At 43.6% G+C, this 19202-nt stretch overlaps 1 long non-coding RNA gene across 2 annotated transcripts; it reads left to right on the top strand.

The window, feature by feature from the left end:
- Positions 1-13460: 13460 nt before the first annotated feature.
- LOC109747773 (uncharacterized) lies at positions 13461-18848 on the top strand. Of its 2 annotated transcripts, XR_002229228.4 has the most exons (7): positions 13461-13862; positions 15379-15569; positions 17107-17178; positions 17281-17326; positions 17650-17710; positions 17781-17897; positions 18336-18848. It is a non-coding gene; the product is annotated as an uncharacterized lncRNA (long non-coding RNA). The 2 variants fall into 2 exon arrangements; XR_002229227.4 differs by lacking the exon at positions 18336-18848 and having other exon boundaries at positions 13464-13862; positions 17781-17988.
- The last annotated feature ends 354 nt before the right edge of the window (positions 18849-19202 follow it).

Genomic DNA, 19202 nt, shown 5'->3' with positions numbered 1-19202 from the left:
CCCTTGCATACTATAGTTCATCACGAAGTTCTACTAACTTGGTGATGGTGACTAGAGAATTCTGTCAATCACTATTTTATCTGGAAGATTAACTCCCACTTGATTCAAGCGATTGTAGTACCCAGACAATCTGAGCACATGCTCACTGCTTGAGCTATTCTCCTCCATCTTTTAGCTATAGAACTTGTTGGAGACTTCATATCTCTCAACTCGGGTATTTGCTTGAAATATTAACTTCAACTCCTGGAACATCCCATATGGTCCATGACGTTCAAAACGTCTTTGAAGTCCCGATTCTAAGCTGTTAAGCATGGTGCACTAAACTATCAAGTAGTCAGCATATTGAGCTAGCCAAACGTTCATAACGTCTGCATCTGCTCCTGCAATAGGTCTGTCACTTAGCGGTGCATCAAGGACATAATTCTTCTGTGCAGCAATGAGGATAATCCTCAGATCACGGATCCAATCCGCATCTTTGCTACTAACATCTTTCAACATAATTTTTCTCTAGGAACATATCAAAAATAAACACAGGGAAGCAACAACGCGAGCTATTGATCTACAACATAATTTGCAAAATACTATCAGGACTAAGTTCATGATAAATTTAAGTTCAATTAATCATATTACTTAAGAACTCCCACTTAGATAGACATCCCTCTAATCCTCTAAGTGATCACGTGATCCATATCAACTAAACCATGTCCGATCATCACGTGAGATGGAGTAGTTTCAACGGTGAACATCACTATGTTGATCATATCTACTATATGATTCACGCTCGACCTTTCGGTCTCCGTGTTCCGAGGCCATATCTATTATATGCTAGGCTCGTCAAGCTTAACCTGAGTATTCCGCGTATGCAACTGTTTTGCACCCGTTGTATTTGAACGTAGAGCCTATCACACCCGATCATCACGTGGTGTCTCAGCACGAAGAACTTTCGCAACGGTGCATACTCAGGGAGAACACTTATACTTTGATAATTTAGTGAGGGAGCATCTTATAATGCTACCGTCAATCAAAGCAAGATAAGATGCATTAAAGATAAACATCACATGCAATCAATATAAGTGATATGATATGGCCATCATCATCTTGTGCTTGTGATCTCCATCTCCGAAGCACCGTCATGATCACCATCATCACCGGCGCGACACCTTGATCTCCATCGTAGTATCGTTGTCGTCTCGCCAATCTTATGCTTGTACGACTATCGCTACCGCTTAGTGATAAAGTAAAGCATTACATGGAGATTGCATTGCATACAATAAAGCGACAACCATATGGCTCCTGCCAGTTGCCGATAACTCGGTTACAAAACATGATCATCTCATACAATAAAATTTAGTATCATGTCTTGACCATATCACATCACAACATGCCTTGCAAAAACAAGTTAGATGTCCTCTACTTTGTTGTTGCAAATTTTACGTGGCTGCTACGGGCTTAGCAAGAACCGTTCTTACCTACGCATCAAAACCACAATGATAGTTTGTCAAGTTGGTGCTGTTTTAACCTTCGGAAGGACCAGGCATAGCCACACTCAGTTCAACTAAAGTTGGAGAAACTGACACCCGCTAGTCACCTGTGTGCATAGCACGGCGGTAAAACCAGTCTCGCGTAAGCGTACGCGTAATGTCGGTCCGGGCCGCTTCATCCAACAATACCACCGAACCAAAGTGTGACATGCTGGTAAGCAGTATGACTTATATCGCCCACAACTCACTTGTGTTCTACTCGTGCATATGATATCTACGCATAAAACCAGGCTCTGATACCACTGTTGGGGAACATAGTAATTTTAAAAATTTCCTACGCACAAGCAAGATCATGGTGATGCATAGCAACAAGAGGGGAGAGTGTTGTCTACGTACCCTCGTAGACCGTAAGCGGAAGTGTTATATTAACGCGGTTGATGTAGTCGTACGTCTTCACGATCCGACCGATCCAAGTACCGAAAGCACGACACCTCCGAGTTCTGCACACGTTCGGCTCGGTGACGTCCTCGCCTTCTCGATCCAGCAAGAGGGGCGAAGTAGTAGAGGAGTTCCAGCAGCACGACGGCGTGGTGACGGTGTTGGTGAAGAACAATCTTCGCAGGGCTTCGCCTAAGCACTACGAAAACTATGACGGAGGATAAACTAGAGGAGACGGGGTTGCCGGCACACGGCTTTGTGTTTCTTGATCTGTCTTGGGTGCTAGCCCTACCCCTCTATTTATATGTTGAGCCTTGGGGTCGAAACTTGGAGTAAAAGCCTCCACAAAGTCGGTTTCACCCGAAAGGCAAGAGTCCTTCTCGGACTCCAGGGCCAGACGCCAGGGTTCCCGGCGTCTGGACTCCGCAAAACTTCCTTTTGCGCTTTCCAAAAACCTCGTGGGCTTTCCCCTTTGGCCCAGATAAAGTGTTCTCGTGCCCAAACATTTCGGGAAACATCCGAAACCCCTTCCGATGGATTCCGGAACCTTTCCGGAGATCAAACACTACTATCCACATATCAATCTTTACTTCCGGACCATTCCGGAGTTCCTCGTCATATCCGTGATCTCATACAAAACTCCGAACAACATTCGGTCACCAACATACATAACTCATAGTACTATATCGTCAACGAACGTTAAGCGTGCGAACCCTACGGGTTCGAGAACTATGTAGTCATGACCGAGACACCTCTCTTGTCAATAACCAATAGCGGGACCTGGATGCCCATATTGGCTCCTACATATTCTACGAAGATCTTTATCGGTCAGACCGCATAACAACGTACGTTGTTCCCTTTGTCATCGGTATGTTACTTTCCCGAGATTCGATCGTCGATATCTCAATACCTAGCTCAATCTCGTTACCGACAAGTCTCTTTACTCGTTCTGTAATACATCATCCCGCAACAAACTCATTAGTTGCAATGCTTGCAAGGCTTAAGTGATGTGCATTACCGAGAGGGCCCAGAGATACCTCTCCGACAATCGGAGTGACAAATCCTAATCTCGAAATACGCCAACCCAACAAGTACCTTTGGAGACACCTGTAGAGCACCTTTATAATCACCCAGTTACGTTGTGACGTTTGGTAGCACACAAAGTGTTCCTCCGGTAAACGGGAGTTGTATAATCTCATAGTCATAGGAACATGTATAAGTCATGAAGAAAGCAATAGCAACATACTAAACGATCGAGTGCTAAGCTAACGGAATGGGTCAAGTCAATCACATCATTCTCCTAATGATGTGATCCCGTTAATCACATGACAACCCATGTCAGTGGCTAGGAAACGTAACCATCTTTGATCAACGAGCTAGTCAAGTAGAGGCATACTAGTGACACTCTGTTTGTCTATGTATTCACACATGTATTATGTTTCCGGTTAATACAATTCTAGCATGAATAATAAACATTTATCATGATATAAGGAAATAAATAATAACTTTATTATTGCCTCTAGGGCATATTTCCTTCACATGTACACTTAACATTCATACAATCATTCCCCGTTGATCTTGTTATTACAAGATACCCGAAATTTTCTCTATGGTTTCAAGAATACTTTGTGCCTACTGCCTTGCAGTTCTTTGCCACCTAAATACCCCTACGGATAATTTCTCGCACTCGAGTATCCGCTCATCCCAGTTGATTCATGTATTTCACAAAGGTCTTCGAAATACTATTCGATCCTTCAAAAATCCTTAGCAGCTTATTGCTCTGCAAATACTTGTCTGCTTGCATTATGGATGCTTTCCATATGGCTAGCAATATTCATTAGTCTCCTTTGACACCGTCATTTTGATCCTATTGATTCAACATCATTTTGATCCTATTGATTCAACACGAGTGTGGAGGCACGCAATCATCGGTTGGTCCTTTAAATTATCTTTCCGACTCAGATGTCATTTTGAACATGAGCTGGATCTCGACCAATCAAATAGCTGTCGATTATACCCCTAAGCCTACTCAACTTATCCATCCTTAATTAGAGCATTTGCTCCTGATCCCTTCATTTGGAAATCATAATTCCTTTGCAATTGAGCTTTAAACTAGTCAGTTGTTTCTATAATCCAATGTCTTGGCATTGTTTTCTTCCTCTGTTGTGTGCCGATACTCACATCGGCTCTATTATGGAACGTCAGATCCTTTGTTGAATTATCCTCTGACAGTGTCCTTTGTATACAAAAACCTCGAGAAGTTCTTTCCCTGATATATAATGCCGTTGGTAAATCCTATTCTCTGATTTGGCCAACCATGCTCTACTTTTGAGCTGGTGATATTTACTCTTGAAGCTTGTGGTATATGTTTCTAAGATGCCCCGATGGGTTGAACCTATACCTTCCCTAAAATCGCATGAACCTGAAAGTTCACACAAGTCATATCATTCTGGAGTTTTACCAGATAATTTTGTGCTCTACAACTTCTTCGAAGACGAGAAGTAAATGAAAGGTTAGGCATTGAAGACGTGGGAGTCGACCCTGAACCTTTGTGTTCATGCCCATGGACCCAATGCGGAACTTATCATGCAAGCTTCTTGCAAAAGTATTGAATCATTTGAATAATTCTTCCGGAGTCATTATATTGGATCCCTTGCAGCTATGGTTCCGACCATGCTAACTTTATTTAATATATTCCTGAAAGGAAACCATTCCAGTGCCTCGTCTATTTTGACAAGGTTAAAGTATCTGCTATCATTACTCAATAATCCAGTTCAGTTTCTATCCTGATCTACTTTCGAGTATTACCCCCTGGTATCTCGAGGATACCAACCCATTGCACTTCATCTTATGAATTTCTGATGAAGTAATACCTTTCCCTATCATAGTCACTCCACGAGTTCTAGGTTGTCGTCAACTGAGAACACCAAATAGTGAATCGAGTCCGCACTGCGATTCGACAACTCTTAGTAATCTTCATTGCTTACAAGTTTTGTACTCGATCATGTCATTCCCAACTGGTTGACTACATCATCATCGTCAGTCTGACTGCTTGACCATTCTACCTATGTCCTTCATCCCCGGGACACAATCCCGACAGTGCTCTAAGCTTACATCGAACTTACCGCATAATATTTTTTGTCTTGAGAGACAACTCTGTATTATGAGATGGCATCTTATCTATGGTTATAGTAACCTTTTGCTTCAATATTCCCTTGGTGTGATGTCATCGCCGATCGATTACATCTTCTTGAAACCTCTTGATAAATGTGTAGTGATCATCGTCAACATTTTAACTTCTTCCGAGACGTACATTGAGTTCCTGATGAGAAATTCCATGCTTGCCCCCTCGATGATTTGTGTTAACATCGACAACATTATTGATCTCCCTCCCAACACAAAACTTGTTCTAGTTTTGCATGGTACCTTGAGTTCCTTGCTATCCAACTTATGTTATGTTCTACCTTGAAGTGTTATTGTCTTTTATGTCAAGGATGTTGTGAGGACTGCTCCACCTCTTAAGGAATTCTTGGTATTGTGATACTTCTCACCCTCACAATTCTTTCTTGGTCCCCGTGTTGATTTTAACCGGGATACCAACACGTGAATCGTGCTGCTTGGATTCTGCACTTCTAGCAACCCTATTGCTTTGAAGTTAATGGTCGATAGTTTCGTTCTAAGTCTATTGCTTATTGAATCATCATTCAAACATTGGTCGTGCTACCTAGTCCAGATTTCCGGGTGCCCCCTTCTATCATTGTTAAATTGTGTATGTTTTCCTCGAGCATACATCATTATATCATTTGATCTGACTAATGTTATCTCCTTGTTCACATAATTGTGGAAATCCATCTTTTGTTAATCTCGATAAATTGTCGTTGAGTCCATTAGCCTCATCCTCTTCCTCTCCTTGGATACTGGTGAATTCTTGTTTTAAAACTCGCTTCCATAGTTCATTTCCCCAAGAATCTTACAATGTCATCTCGACAATTTGTGTCGCACCTTTCTCTTCTCAGGCATCCTGACTCTGAGGTATCCTGACACCAATCAGATCTGAATCTCGGTCAAATATGATGGTTGGAACATATTTCCAAGAGTTATAACATTGGTCTTTATATGACCCGGTAAGGTGATGTCATGCCTAGCACACCTGGCCGAAGGGCCTATTGTTATAGTTCCATTTTGGCAAGGTTAACCATTCTTCCATGAGGAAAATGTAAGACTTATTCTATGAGTTGTTCCTGATGGATCCTTTGTGTATCCAAAGTCCGACCTTTGCTTGGAGACCATGCCAATGCTATCTTGAAGCATCTCTGTGGTACTCCGATTTTCAACAAGAACATTTGAAGCCCAATGCTAAATGTTTCTTGCTCAATTATCCAAACACCGTTGCATGGGTAATGTCATGAAATTTCTCTCCCCTTACCTAAAGGGTTTTCTACATTATATCCTGTCATGAATATCATGCTCTGCTTATCATTGGGAAGGATATACCCCTGAAATATCTGATAATCATAATTTCATTTCCATTGTTTGGTTTAACCTTCTTGTGATCTATATGATCTAAGCAGTAATATTCTCCTGCTTATGTAAACACCTCGGTGTACAATTCTGTCAGCAAGACCCTGTTACTATTGTTGATGACATTCCGGTTACCACCGATGGACGAGAACTTTACCTATTGGTCCGCCTCGTTCAACGAGCAGGAGAATGGTTCTCTTCGTCCCTCGCCCTTGGTACCGATGTTGTTGCCGACGTAACTGACAGGCTATCCTCTGAAACCCCTTGCTTACATCATCGTGCAAGACATCACCGCTTTCCTACTTTTAACCCACATGGTGGGCCCATAACCCACAGTTCCACAGGATCGAAAGTTGACTCTCGTGTACACCCCCTGTTCCCAAGGTTGTTCCTCGCACAGGGCCTCGTATGTAATTCACGAGCCACCTTCTGAGAGATCATCAATTCTGGTATCAGACACAATACTTATTCCTGTTGCTTGAACCCCTTTCACACTTTGTTTCAGTCATCGAACAATTGCCTACCCGCTCGAAACTTCTCATGGTACCTACTTACTTTGCTCTCGATATTGTCTTAAGTTTCCATTCGAGAGTTACTTTCCGCCACCATCCCCGATGTTATCAATCAGATAGTCAACCTTTCAGAGGTCCGTTCTTCCGAAGTTACCCCTTGTCCTTCATACGTACAATGAAGACTCCGAAGAAAGGATGACGACTTCATCATGATGACCTGAAGTCGAGGTATGAAGACATCAACGTTATGGATCGACCTCTTCGAGAACAGCAACCAAGACCGAGAAGACTCGTTAGAATTTCGTAACCAAACCCCTTTCCCCTCACTTCCCCTCTTAAATCTCGGGACAACATTTCTTGTAGTGGAGGAGAATTGTGACGCCCGGATAATTAAGCTACAGTAACCCTCTGCTAATCATGCCATGTCACCTCGATACTGTTGCTAATCTCGCGTTAGTTCAGAACCGATCCAAATTCAACTTTGAATTAAAGGCAAACAACAAAAGCTTTCAAACATTAAAACAAAATGTGACAAATAAATCTGAAGTAATTATGATGGAGAAACCACATTTTTTATAAATCAATTAAATGCACTTAGATAATTAAAACAGTAGTTAAAACAATTAAATAATTGCCTTTTGTATTTCATAAAATACTAAAATATTTATTCTAGGGTAAAACTTTTGTGGCCGTGGGTTATGTTATAACACTAATATAGGAATTTACCGTATAATTTATAAATCAAAAATTGATTAAAAACTAAGAGAAAACATAAGTTAAAATAAAAGAAAAAGGCAAAAGAAAAGAAGCAATGCAAGTCAAACACTGTGCACTTAGCCTGCTCGCTACAGGAGCAGCCCAGCCCACCAGGGGGGCCTTCTCCTCCCCCCTGTTCATCATGGTGCGGTGGACGCCGACGGCACGTCCACGGCATGGATCTGCCACGGGGTAGCCATCCAGAGGCCATCGACGCCCTATAGGTCGCCCCCGACTCCCTTGCAAACCCTGACGCCCTCTCTTCCCCTGCTCTCGTCCCTCTTCTCCCCACAACACGCAACCGCCGCCGCCGTCACCATGGATGCCCTCGGCCGCGCGCTCTCCGGCCTCCCCGCGCCCTGGGACCGCGTCCGCCAGCACCACCAGCGTCTGCTACTTCCTCTTCGTCCACAAGTTTGAGCTCGGAGCCCCTCCATCATCGGGATCGAGCTCATCCCCTACCTTCGGTCGCCGCCGCCAACCTCGATGATCCACCACCCCTGCAGCTCCTAAGCTTCCACCGAGCCATCGTGCGCTCCTCGGTGAGCATCCGCTCTCCCCCTCCTCTGTTTTCAAGCTCATGCTCCGTTGCGCCGCCCCGCGCCGTCTACGTTCCTTCCAGTGGCCGCGGTCATGGCGACCGCGCCCACCACCCAGCCCGCGTCCAGTCCACGCCCCTAGTGTGCCCTGCGCCCGCCCGCGCGTGCGGACTACGCGCCCACGCCGCACCCGCGCGCGCCCCCTGTCCTCACCGACGCTCCCTGCCGCCTCCATCCCGTCCATGGCCGCATCGTGATACGCATGCCCTGCTCGGCTACTGCTTTGTCGCTGATGTTGCTTTGCCGTGCTGTTGCTAGCTACTCCCGCCACTTCCTGCTGATGCCGCTACTGCACCACTATTGCTGCTACGACTTCGTCTGCTGCTGCTCGCCTCGCATGCGTGCGCCCGCAACCGCCGACTGCCGTCGCTGCTTGTTGTTGCCCTGTGCAGCGCACTGCTGCTGCCGCCCTTGCACTGCTACCCTGTGCTGCTGCTACCCATGCGCTACTGCTGCTCATGCCACCGCTACTCCACTACTGCCGTTAGCTACTGCTGGTCCTTGGCCATGGCTGCTAGTGCCCCATGTGTGTGCTTGTGCGTGAGCACAGCCACACAATGGATGGCAAGTGCCACTGCTATATGGGGCTGGGCCTAATTAGATTAGGATCTAATTACTGTTAATGCCATACTACTACTAGTCACTGACGTTGGCCCCCTGCCTACAGAAAATAATTAAAATCATCTAATTGAAGTAAAGGCAATGACACGAGGGACCCATTGGCACTGTTCATATGTTGACCGGTCAACCTTGGACTGGGTCAACACAACCCCACTGGCCCCACTGTCATACAGATGGGCTAGAGTAACACTAGGTAACAAAAGTTTATTCTGTGGATAATTCAAATTATTAATAATTCTAGAATATTGTTGAAACTTTAGAAAATTAATATAGAATAATCTGTAACTCGGATGAAAATACTTTGTACATGAAAGGTGCTCAGAACGACGAGACGAATCCGAATACGCAGCCCGTTAGTCCACCACACATTCCTAGCATAGCGAACATGGAACTTTCCCCCTCCGGTCCGTTTGTCCAAAAACGCGGAACACCCGGAATACTTTCCCGGATGTTTCCCCTTCGCCAGTATCACCTCCCACCGCGTTAGGGCACACCTAACACCGCTCATTGTCTTGTCATGCATCGTCATGCATATGTTTGCATTATATTTATTGTTTCTTCCCCCTCTTCTCTCGCTAGACACCGAGACCGACGCCGCTGCTACCCAGTACGACTACGGTGTTGACGACCCCTCCTCGGCTGAGCTTCCAGGCAAGCCCCCCCTTGATCACCAGATATCGCCTATTCTTCTCTATACTACTTGCATTAGAGTAGTGTAGCATGTTACTGCTTTCCGATAATCCTATTCTGATGCATAGCCTGTCCTTGCTCCTACTGTTGTTACCTTTACTTGCAATCCTACATGCTTAGTATAGGATGCTAGTATTCCATCAGTGGCCCTACACTCTTGTCCGTCTGGCATGCTATACTACTGGGCTGTGATCACTTCGGGAGGTGATCACGGACATATGCTTTATACTGTTACATTACTTACGGTACTGTTCGGAGATGGGGGCTGAAGGGGCAGGTGGCTCCATCCCGGTAGAGGTGGGCCTGGGTTCCCGACGGCCCCCGACTGTTACTTTATGCGAAGCGACAGGGCAGGTTGAGACCAACTAGGAGAGAGGTGGGCCTGGCCCTGGTCGGCGTTCGCGGATACTTCAATTAACACGCTTAACGAGATCTTGGTATTTGATCTGAGTCTGGCCACTGGCCTATATGCACTAACCAACTACGCGGGAACAATTATGGGCACTCGACGTCGTGGTATCAGCCGAAGCCTTCTTGACGTCAGCGACTGAGCGGCGCGCGCCGGATTGGACCGTAAGCCCGCGCTTGTATTAAGGGGGCTAGGTCTGCTTTCGGCCGCCCACGCAACGTGCAGGTGTGCAATGGGCGATGGGCCCAGACCCCTGCGCCATAGGATTTAGACTGGCGTGCTGACCTCTCTGTTGTGCCTAGGTAGGGCTGCGACGTGTTGATCTTCCGAGGCCGGGCATGACCCAGGAAAGTGTGTCCGGCCAAAGGGGATCGAGCGTGTTGGGTTATGTGGTGCACCCCTGCAGGGAAGTTTATCTATTCGAATAGCCGTGATCTTCCGTAACAGGACGACTTGGAGTTGTACCTTGACCTTATGACAACTAGAACCGGATACTTAATAAAACACACCCTTCTAAGTGCCAGATATAACCCGGTGATCGCTCTCACACAGGGCGACGAGGGGAGGATCGCCGGGTAGGATTATGCTATGCGATGATACTTGGTGAACTTACCAATCTACTCTCTTCTACATGCTGCAAGATGGAGGCTGCCAGAAGCGTAGTCTTCGACAGGACTAGTTATCCCCCTCTTATTCTGGCATCCTGCAGTTCAGTCCACCGATATTGCCTCTTTACACATATACCCATGCATATGTAGTGTAGATCCTTGCTTGCGAATACTTTGGATGAGTACTCACGGGTGCTTTTCTCCCTCTTTTCCCCCTTTCCAGTCTACCTGGTTGTCGCAACCAGATGCTGGAGCCCAGGAGCCAGACGCCACCGCCGACGACGACTCCTACTACACCGGAGGTGCCTACTACTACATGGAGGCCGCTGACGACGACCATTAGAGTAGTTTAGGAGGATCCCAGGCAGGAGGCCTGCACCTCTTTCGATCCATATCCCAGTTTGTGCTAGCCATCTTATGGCAACTTGTTTAACTTATGTCTGTACTCAGATATTGTTGCTTTCGCTGACTCATCTATGATCGAGCACTTGTATTCGAGCCCTCGAGGCCTCTAGCTTGTATTATGATGCTTGTATGACTTATTTTTTTTAGAGTTGTGTTGTGATATCTTCCTGTGAGTCCCTGATCTTGATCGTACACGTTTGCGTGTATGATTAGTGTACGATTGAATCGGGGACGTCACAGATGTGGAGGAAATAAAAGCGACGGACTGCATAATAAAGGTCCATATCACAAGTGGCAATATAAAGTGACGTTCTTTCGCATTAAAATTTTGTGCATCAAACTATAAAAGCACATGACAACCTCTGCTTCCCTCTGCGAAGGGCTTATCTTTTATTCTTGTCTTATACCCTATACAAGAGTCATGGTGATCTTGACCTTTCCTTTTTATATTTTATCCTTTGGCAAGCGCATTGTGTTGGAAAGATCCTGATATATATATCCAATTGGATGTAAGTTATCATGAACTATTATTGTTGACATTACCCTTGAGGTAAAAGGTTGGGAGGCAACACTATAAGCCCCTATCTTTCTCTGTGTCCGAATAAAACTCCATAACCATATGTATTGCGTGAGTGTTAGCAATTGTGAAAGACTAAATGATAGTTGAGTATGTGGACTTGCTGAAAAGCTCTTATATTGACTCTTTCCTATGTTATGATAAATTGCAATTGCCTCAATGACCGAGATCATAGTTTGTTAGTTTTCAATGAAGTTTCTGATTCATACATGACATTGTGAATAGATTGTTACTCTAACATAAGAAATCATATGACAATATTTATATATGTTGCTGTTATAAGAATGATCATGATGCCCTCATGTCCGTATTTTATTTTATCGACACCTCTATCTCTAAACATGTGGACATATTTTTCGTTATCGGTTTTTTCTTGAGGACAAGCGAGGTCTAAGCTTGGGGGAGTTGATATGTCCATTTTGCATCATGCTTTTATATCGATATTTATTGCATTATGGGCTGTTATTACACATTATGTCACAATACTTATGCCTATTCTCTCTTATTTTACAAGGTTTACATGAAGAGGGAGAATGCCGGCAGCTGGAATTCTGGGCTGGAAAAGGAGCAAATATTAGAGACCTATTCTGCATAACTTCAAAAGTCCTGCAACTTCACGGAGGCACGCTTTGGAATTAATAAAAAATACTCACTGATGAATTAACCAGAGGGGGCCCACACCCTAGCCACGAGGGTGGGGGGCGCGCCCCCTGTCTCGTGGCCCCCCTGGTAGGCCTCCGGTGCCTATCTTTGGCTATATGAAGTCTCTCGCCCCGAAAAAAACAGAGGGAAGCTTTTGGGACGAAACACCGCCGCCACGAGGCGGAACCTTGGCGGAACCAATCTAGGGCTCCGGCGGAGCTGTTCTGCCGAGCAAACATCCCCCCGGGAGGGGGAAATCATCACCATCGTCATCACCATCGATCCTCTCAGCGGGAGGGGGTCAATCTCCATCAACATCTTCACCAGCACCATCTCATCTCAAACCCTAGTTCATCTCTTGTATCCAATCTTTCTCTCAAAACCTCAGATTGATACCTGTGGGTTGCTAGTAGTGTTGATTACTCCTTGTAGTTGATGCTAGTTGGTTTATTTGGTGAAAGATCATATGTTCAGATCCTTTATGCATATTAATACCCCTCTGATTATGAACATGAATATGAATGTGAGTAGTTACGTTTGTTCCTGAGGATATGAAAGAAGTCTTGCTATAAGTAGTCATGTGAATTTGATATTCGTTCGATATTTTGATGAGATGTATGTTGTCTTTCCTCTAGTGGTGTTATGTGAACGTCGACTACATGACACTTTACCATTTTTTGGGCCTAGAGGAAGGCATTGGGAAGTAATAAGTAGATGATGGGTTGCTAGAATGACAGAAGCTTAGACCCTAGTTTATGCATTGCTTCATAAGGGGCTGATTTGGATCCATATGTTTCACGCTATGGTTAGGTTTACCTTAATACTTCTTTTGTAGTTGCGGATGCTTGCAATAAGGGTTAATCATAAGTGGGATGCTTTTCCAAGAAAGGAAAGTACCCAAGCGCCGGTCCACCCACATATCAAATTATCAAAGTAACGAACGCGAATCATATGAGCGTGATGAAAACTAGTTTGACGATAATTCCCATGTGTCCTCGAGAGCGTTTTCCTTCATATAAAAGTTTGTACAGGTTTGTCCTTTGCTATAAAAAGGATTGGGCCATCTTGCTGCACCTTATTTAGTTTCATTACTTGTTACCCATTACAAATTACCTTACCACAAAACCATCTATTATCGATAATTTCAATGCTTGCAGAGAATACTTTGTTGAAAACCGTTTATCATTTTCTTCTGCTCCTCGTTGGGTTCGACACTCTTCTATCGAAAGGACTACCATAGATCGCCTGTACTCACCGCCGCCTCCGATCGCCGCCATGCTCACCACCACCTCTCGCTGACAGGGCTTCGCCCGTACATCTGGCACGAAGGGCAGGCGGATCCGGCGGGGAGGTGTAGAAGGGCTCCCCGTCATCCGTTCCCGCCGGCCACGTAGCTGGCCGATCCGAATCTGGTTGCTGACCTCAGGCACAGCGGTGTGGTGAGGCTAGAAGGAGGGACGGCATCCTCATATCGTCGGGCAAGGTCTGCTTACCTCAGCCGAGCAGCGCTGTTGATCTTCATGGCGAGGCCCTCCCAGTCGGCGGTGAAGTAGCCGGAGCTGGACCGAGGTCGAGCGCGACAAGCTACTCGAGGCGTGCAGCTGTGAGTGCCACCTAACACCCCCCCCCCCCCCCCCCCCCCCTTCCCGCCTGACATAGCCTTAGGCTCGGTAACTCTAGGGGTTTCATTCTGGTTCGCGTTGGTGCTCGGCAGGGGAAGCAGATTTGCTCTTGCGCATTGCTCTGCTAAATGTGAAGATTTTTCTGTTTTACATGTGTTATCCTGCTGGCCAGGTTTGGGTTTTGTTGGAGTAGATGGTGTATGTCTTCATCTGTGAAGAGAATGATTTTGTCAAGGGATTCAGCTATAGTTTGTTGGCAGAAAAGTAAGAGGATGAGGATGCAACTAATGATATTTCTGTAACTTCCCTCTGTCTTTTTGTCTGTTATAGGTTTTAGAGTTAAATGTAGAAGCATTTGTTAGCTTGGAACTATGATACAGGTATAGTTAGTACTACCAAATCTCTGCAAAGTGCTAGTAAGAAAATGCTCGAATGTTTATGTTGCTGCCGGCATGGCTGCCCTTCCTCTCAATTAGTTTTCTGGATGATATTTCAGTGAAGCAATGGATATAATCTGCACATGCGTGCTCATGCTATCCAAGAATTGATGTATTAAAATGCCCATGTGTATTGTGCCTTTTTAGTGTCGTTTCGCCTGTATTAAACATCTACTGAAAAATGCTTTATGTGACTAGAAGAAATCAAAGCCGTGGTACATGTGCTGAAGTTTTTTGTCCCTAATTTTTTCTTTCTTTCTTGGAACTTTGATATACGCTCAAGTGGTTTGTGCTTGCTCATGCACTAACTGGTGTGCAATGCCAGCTTCACTGGACTATCACATTTGTGATTGAGCCAATTGTCCTCATTTCTTCACAATTGTACGATTAAGATTTTACTTCTGTTTATAGCGAATGATTTGTTAGGTTCTAGGCATCTCATCTACCCTGTGTAAAAGGAAAGATAGTGTTTGCATTCGATTATCTTTGTTTATATCAGCAGAGCAACTTCCCTGGGGATGACAAAGAAATTCGATCCACAAAATCTTTTGAATTCATTTCGTATATTTTTTTTTGAGCTGTGCTGTTTTCCATAGTACTAAATTTGTATTAGTTATTCCTACAAGTGTTAGTTATTCATAAGCATATAATATAATCTGCTACTGTCAAATTTTAGTTTACACTAACTTGTAAGCTATACTGCTAGATAGCACCTTAGTTATTTCTTTAGTGAATCATCAGCAAGTTTCTTTGACCATTTAACACCAGTATTGAAAGTCCTTGCCTATCACTGGTTTATCTTGGTTCAAATATTATTGATAATCTTCAAGTTATCATTGGCCATGGACACCTTATATTGAGTTCAGTTTTGGACATGCGTTCACTTAGTGTAGAAGTACAGGCTCATTGTATTCGCTTGTCGTTTCCCCTTTTCATGATATGCTTGTACTGACAAATTGAATCACTGTTGGTGACAATATTTACGTCTGAAACTCTGGTATTCTACTCTATTTCCTGATACCTTGTCAGTCAGTATGTACTGAGTATATCTACATTACAGGTTTCTGTAGTTCAAGATTAAAGGCAAGAATCAGGCAAATATGATTATGAGAACAAGGCTAATGATGGAGAACCTTCATCTACGGAAGCTGAGCAGTCTATTGGGAAAACTAAGTTTCAATGTGCATCCTGAGTTTCAGCTACCTGAAATCAAAGGCCAATTTCAGTCGATCCCGAAGTAAACTACCACATGTAAGTTTAGGGACACACATTAGTTTCCGGCTAGGGATTTAATGGCTGCTGAACTTTATGCACACATGGTGTAGTAGAGATGCAGGCTTCGTTATCCTGCAGTTATCTGATTTTTTTCTGAACTGCACTCCTCTTGCCTTGAGTTTTGTTCTTAACCAAATTATTACTTACTGACAAACGAATGCTTGTTTGCCGTCCTCACATGTATATTCAGATGAGGGGTACCCCATGCTGCTGTTAGATAAATCATGAATCAAGAGAGCATAGTGGAGAGAGGGGAGAGACCAATATACGTCTTTGTCAAATGTTTTTATTGACAAATGCATTCGATTTATTGGCAGCAACACAACATTCCTTTGTTGGCAAAAGCATTCGCCTGCCCAGATGCAGATTCTATGTTTACCTTAGGAAGTTCTTTTAGCGTTCTACTTCTTGACTTCAAATTTTGTAGTGTATTGGATTTTGAGATATAAGATAGATACTTAGTATGATTGTCTGGTTTATGTGCTAGTCCCAGGTAAAATCGGAGTTAGCTTCTTATGAATGTCGAACCATTAATATCAACTTAACTCCTAACAGTGCTAGCTTACTTGCCATATCAAATGACTCGGTATGCATCAGGCTAGCTAGGCGATATGAAATTTTACTGTTCTGATTGACGTGATATTTAGAGTTCTAATTGACATATTCTTTTTCAAATATCCAGTTAAGACCTCTGTGTTCCTTCGTCCGGGGAGGGACATGCACCACTCCTCTAAACCTCGTAATGCATGCAGCGTAGGAATATCTAGGTAATCGGAAAGTCGGACTTTGAGCAGCAGAGGACATGCTATCTTTTTTGAAACATAAAAATATCTTACCTGATATATTAAGGGAACGCAGATTTTCATTTTGGATAAGCAGATCTTTTTTCTTCTGATAAGCAGCTCTCCTCTAGGCATTTTTATGCTCTCTCTTGCGATCTTCTTCACTTTTTGCCTAGTTTCTATGGTGTCATTCAAGACAGCTACTGGTGTCATTCAGGACATTCCCAAAAGACACAGAAAAAAACAGAACCTGACATCAAATGATTATGGAATACGTACAATATGATTACCTTGTAGATCTATGTCATGAATAACACCGGATGTGACCGTAGTTGAAGGAGGAAATGTTGCATCATTATGCGAGAATGATGTATAGCTGGAGCTAGTTGGGTTGTCTGGTTAAACAATGTTGTGAAAACATATTTAGAACTTAATGGTTCAAACACGGGTATGATGCTTGCCTTGTATTCGTCTACATATGTCCCGCCCATATGGCCTACAACACATTATGTATACACCATGTCACTGTCAGAAATGCACGACTCGCATGTGTAGGAATTTTTGATAGCGTGAAATATACCTGTAGGTAAGTCCTCCTCTGGTTGATGTTCACTTGCCTTGCCTTTTGAATTCCCCATACGTACCTATGTAATGGCAGCTCCCTGACACGAAAAGACCATTGCTTGATGTATGTAGCAAAATAACGCATTGCCTTTTTTCTTGCTTTTCAGAAGACAAGGAACAGGACACAGTTATTTTCTGGATTTCCAGAAGACAAGGACCAGGACCACAGCAAACATCCTGTACTGTGCTTGCCATGTTAAAATTTCTTCTAGTCTTTTTTATTAGATTGACTACGTATTTGGTACTGCCCATTTGATTTCAAGAGAAGTCCTATTGTACAGGAATTTGAAGAAAAAAGTACTGATGCAACCATGGAAGGGGTGGAAGGTAAAGCCATTCTGAGGGATATATGAACAGCGAAGAACTTATTAACCATTTTTTATAAAACTTGATGATGAATTGGTTACTATAGTCCCAAAATAATTACCATATGTGAAGAATATTTGAAAGAGGGGGGGTTATATTTTCTTTGGAAGTGAGCTTATTTGGAAGTATCTTTAAGAATTTGGTGGCAACATATGTTTAATAAATTCTTTTTGTGTGTGGCCATGGTGTTTTCTTGCATCACACTGTGTAAGCATGTCTTTATCTACTGATTCTGGATATACCATGATGAATAGTTTCTAATTTCTTTCAAAAGTTGCTTTCAGATTAACTGTGGTCATTTGGCGTAAAATATTTGACGATGGTTTTTTCTCCCAAACTGGCAAGGTATTTTACTACCTATATTAATTACTAGAAGGTGTGATTTTGCTGTACATATTTAACCAATAGTTTGTAGGTTCTACTTGGTACTGATTGCCATACCTACACTGTTGGATCCTTTGCCCAACTTGCAACTGGAAACGTGAAACAGTGATGCAGATTTTGTGATAGATCTGGAAAGGCCTTTCGGAAGGTGTGCAAACATGTATCATTGTTTCATTGGAAATGGTATAACAATGGAAATAATATGTACGAACCAATCTTTGCAACGAACAATAGTGCATATATTGAGTGTTGTGTCATATTAGCACCCTTTCCATTCTGGTGCGATAAATATAGGTTCTTAGCATGTTTTTACTTTCTGTCATGGACATCTGTCTCTTTGTCATAACGTAGTGATATGTCTTCAACGTATCTATAATTTTTTATTGTTCCATGCTATTATATTATCCATCTAGGATGTTTTATATGCATTTATATGCTATTTTATATGATTTTTGGGACTAACCTATTAACCTAGAGCCCAGTGCCAGTTTCTGTTTTTTCCTTGTTTTTGAGTTTTATAGAAAAGGAATACCAAATGGAGTCCAATTGATGTGCTAATTTTTGATGATTTTTTATGGACCAAAAGAAGCCCCCGGAGTAAAAGAGTTGGGCCAGAAGAGTCTCGGGCCATCCACGAGGGTGGGGGACGCACCTACCCCCTGGGCGCGCCCCCCTATTTTGTGGACGACTCGGAGACCCCCCTGACGTGAGACCTACGCCAAAAATTCCTATAAATACATAAACCCTCGGAACATAACCTAGATCGGGAGTTCCGCCGCCGCAAGGCTCTGTAGCCACCAAAAACCAATTGGGACCCTGTTCCGGCACCCTGCCGGAGGGGGGAATCCCTCGCCGGTGGCCATCTTCATCATCCTGGCGCTCTCCATGATGAGGAGGGAGTAGTTCACCCTCGGGGCTGAGGGTATGTACCAGTAGCTATGTGTTTGATCTCTCTCTTTCGTGTTCTTGATTCGGCACGATCTTGATGTATCGCGAGCTTTGCTATTATAGTTGGATCTTATGATGTTTCTCGCCCTCTACTCTCTTGTAATGGATTGAGTTTTCCCTTTGAAGTTATCTTATCGGATTAAGTCTTTAAGGATTTGAGAATACTTGATGTATGTCTTGCATGTGCTTATCTATGGTGACAATGGGATATTCACGTGATCCACTTGATGTATGTTTTGGTGATCAACTTGCGGGTTCCGTAACATTGTGAACTTATGCATAGGGATTGGCACACGTTTTCGTCTTGACTCTTCGGTAGAAACTTTGGGGCACTCTTTGAAGTTTTTTGTGTTGGTTGAATAGATGGATCTGAGATTGTGTGATGCATATCGTATAATCATACCCACGGATACTTGAGGTGACATTGGAGTATCTAGGTGACATTAGGGTTTTAGTTGATATGTGTCTTAAGGTGTTATTCTAGTACGAACTCTAGGATAGATCG

This window comes from Aegilops tauschii, chromosome 6, assembly GCF_002575655.3.
Source record: "Aegilops tauschii subsp. strangulata cultivar AL8/78 chromosome 6, Aet v6.0, whole genome shotgun sequence".
Classification (NCBI taxonomy): Eukaryota; Viridiplantae; Streptophyta; class Magnoliopsida; order Poales; family Poaceae; genus Aegilops; species Aegilops tauschii.
Note: the sequence above shows the minus strand (reverse complement) of the source record. Positions and strands in the feature narration are given on the sequence as shown.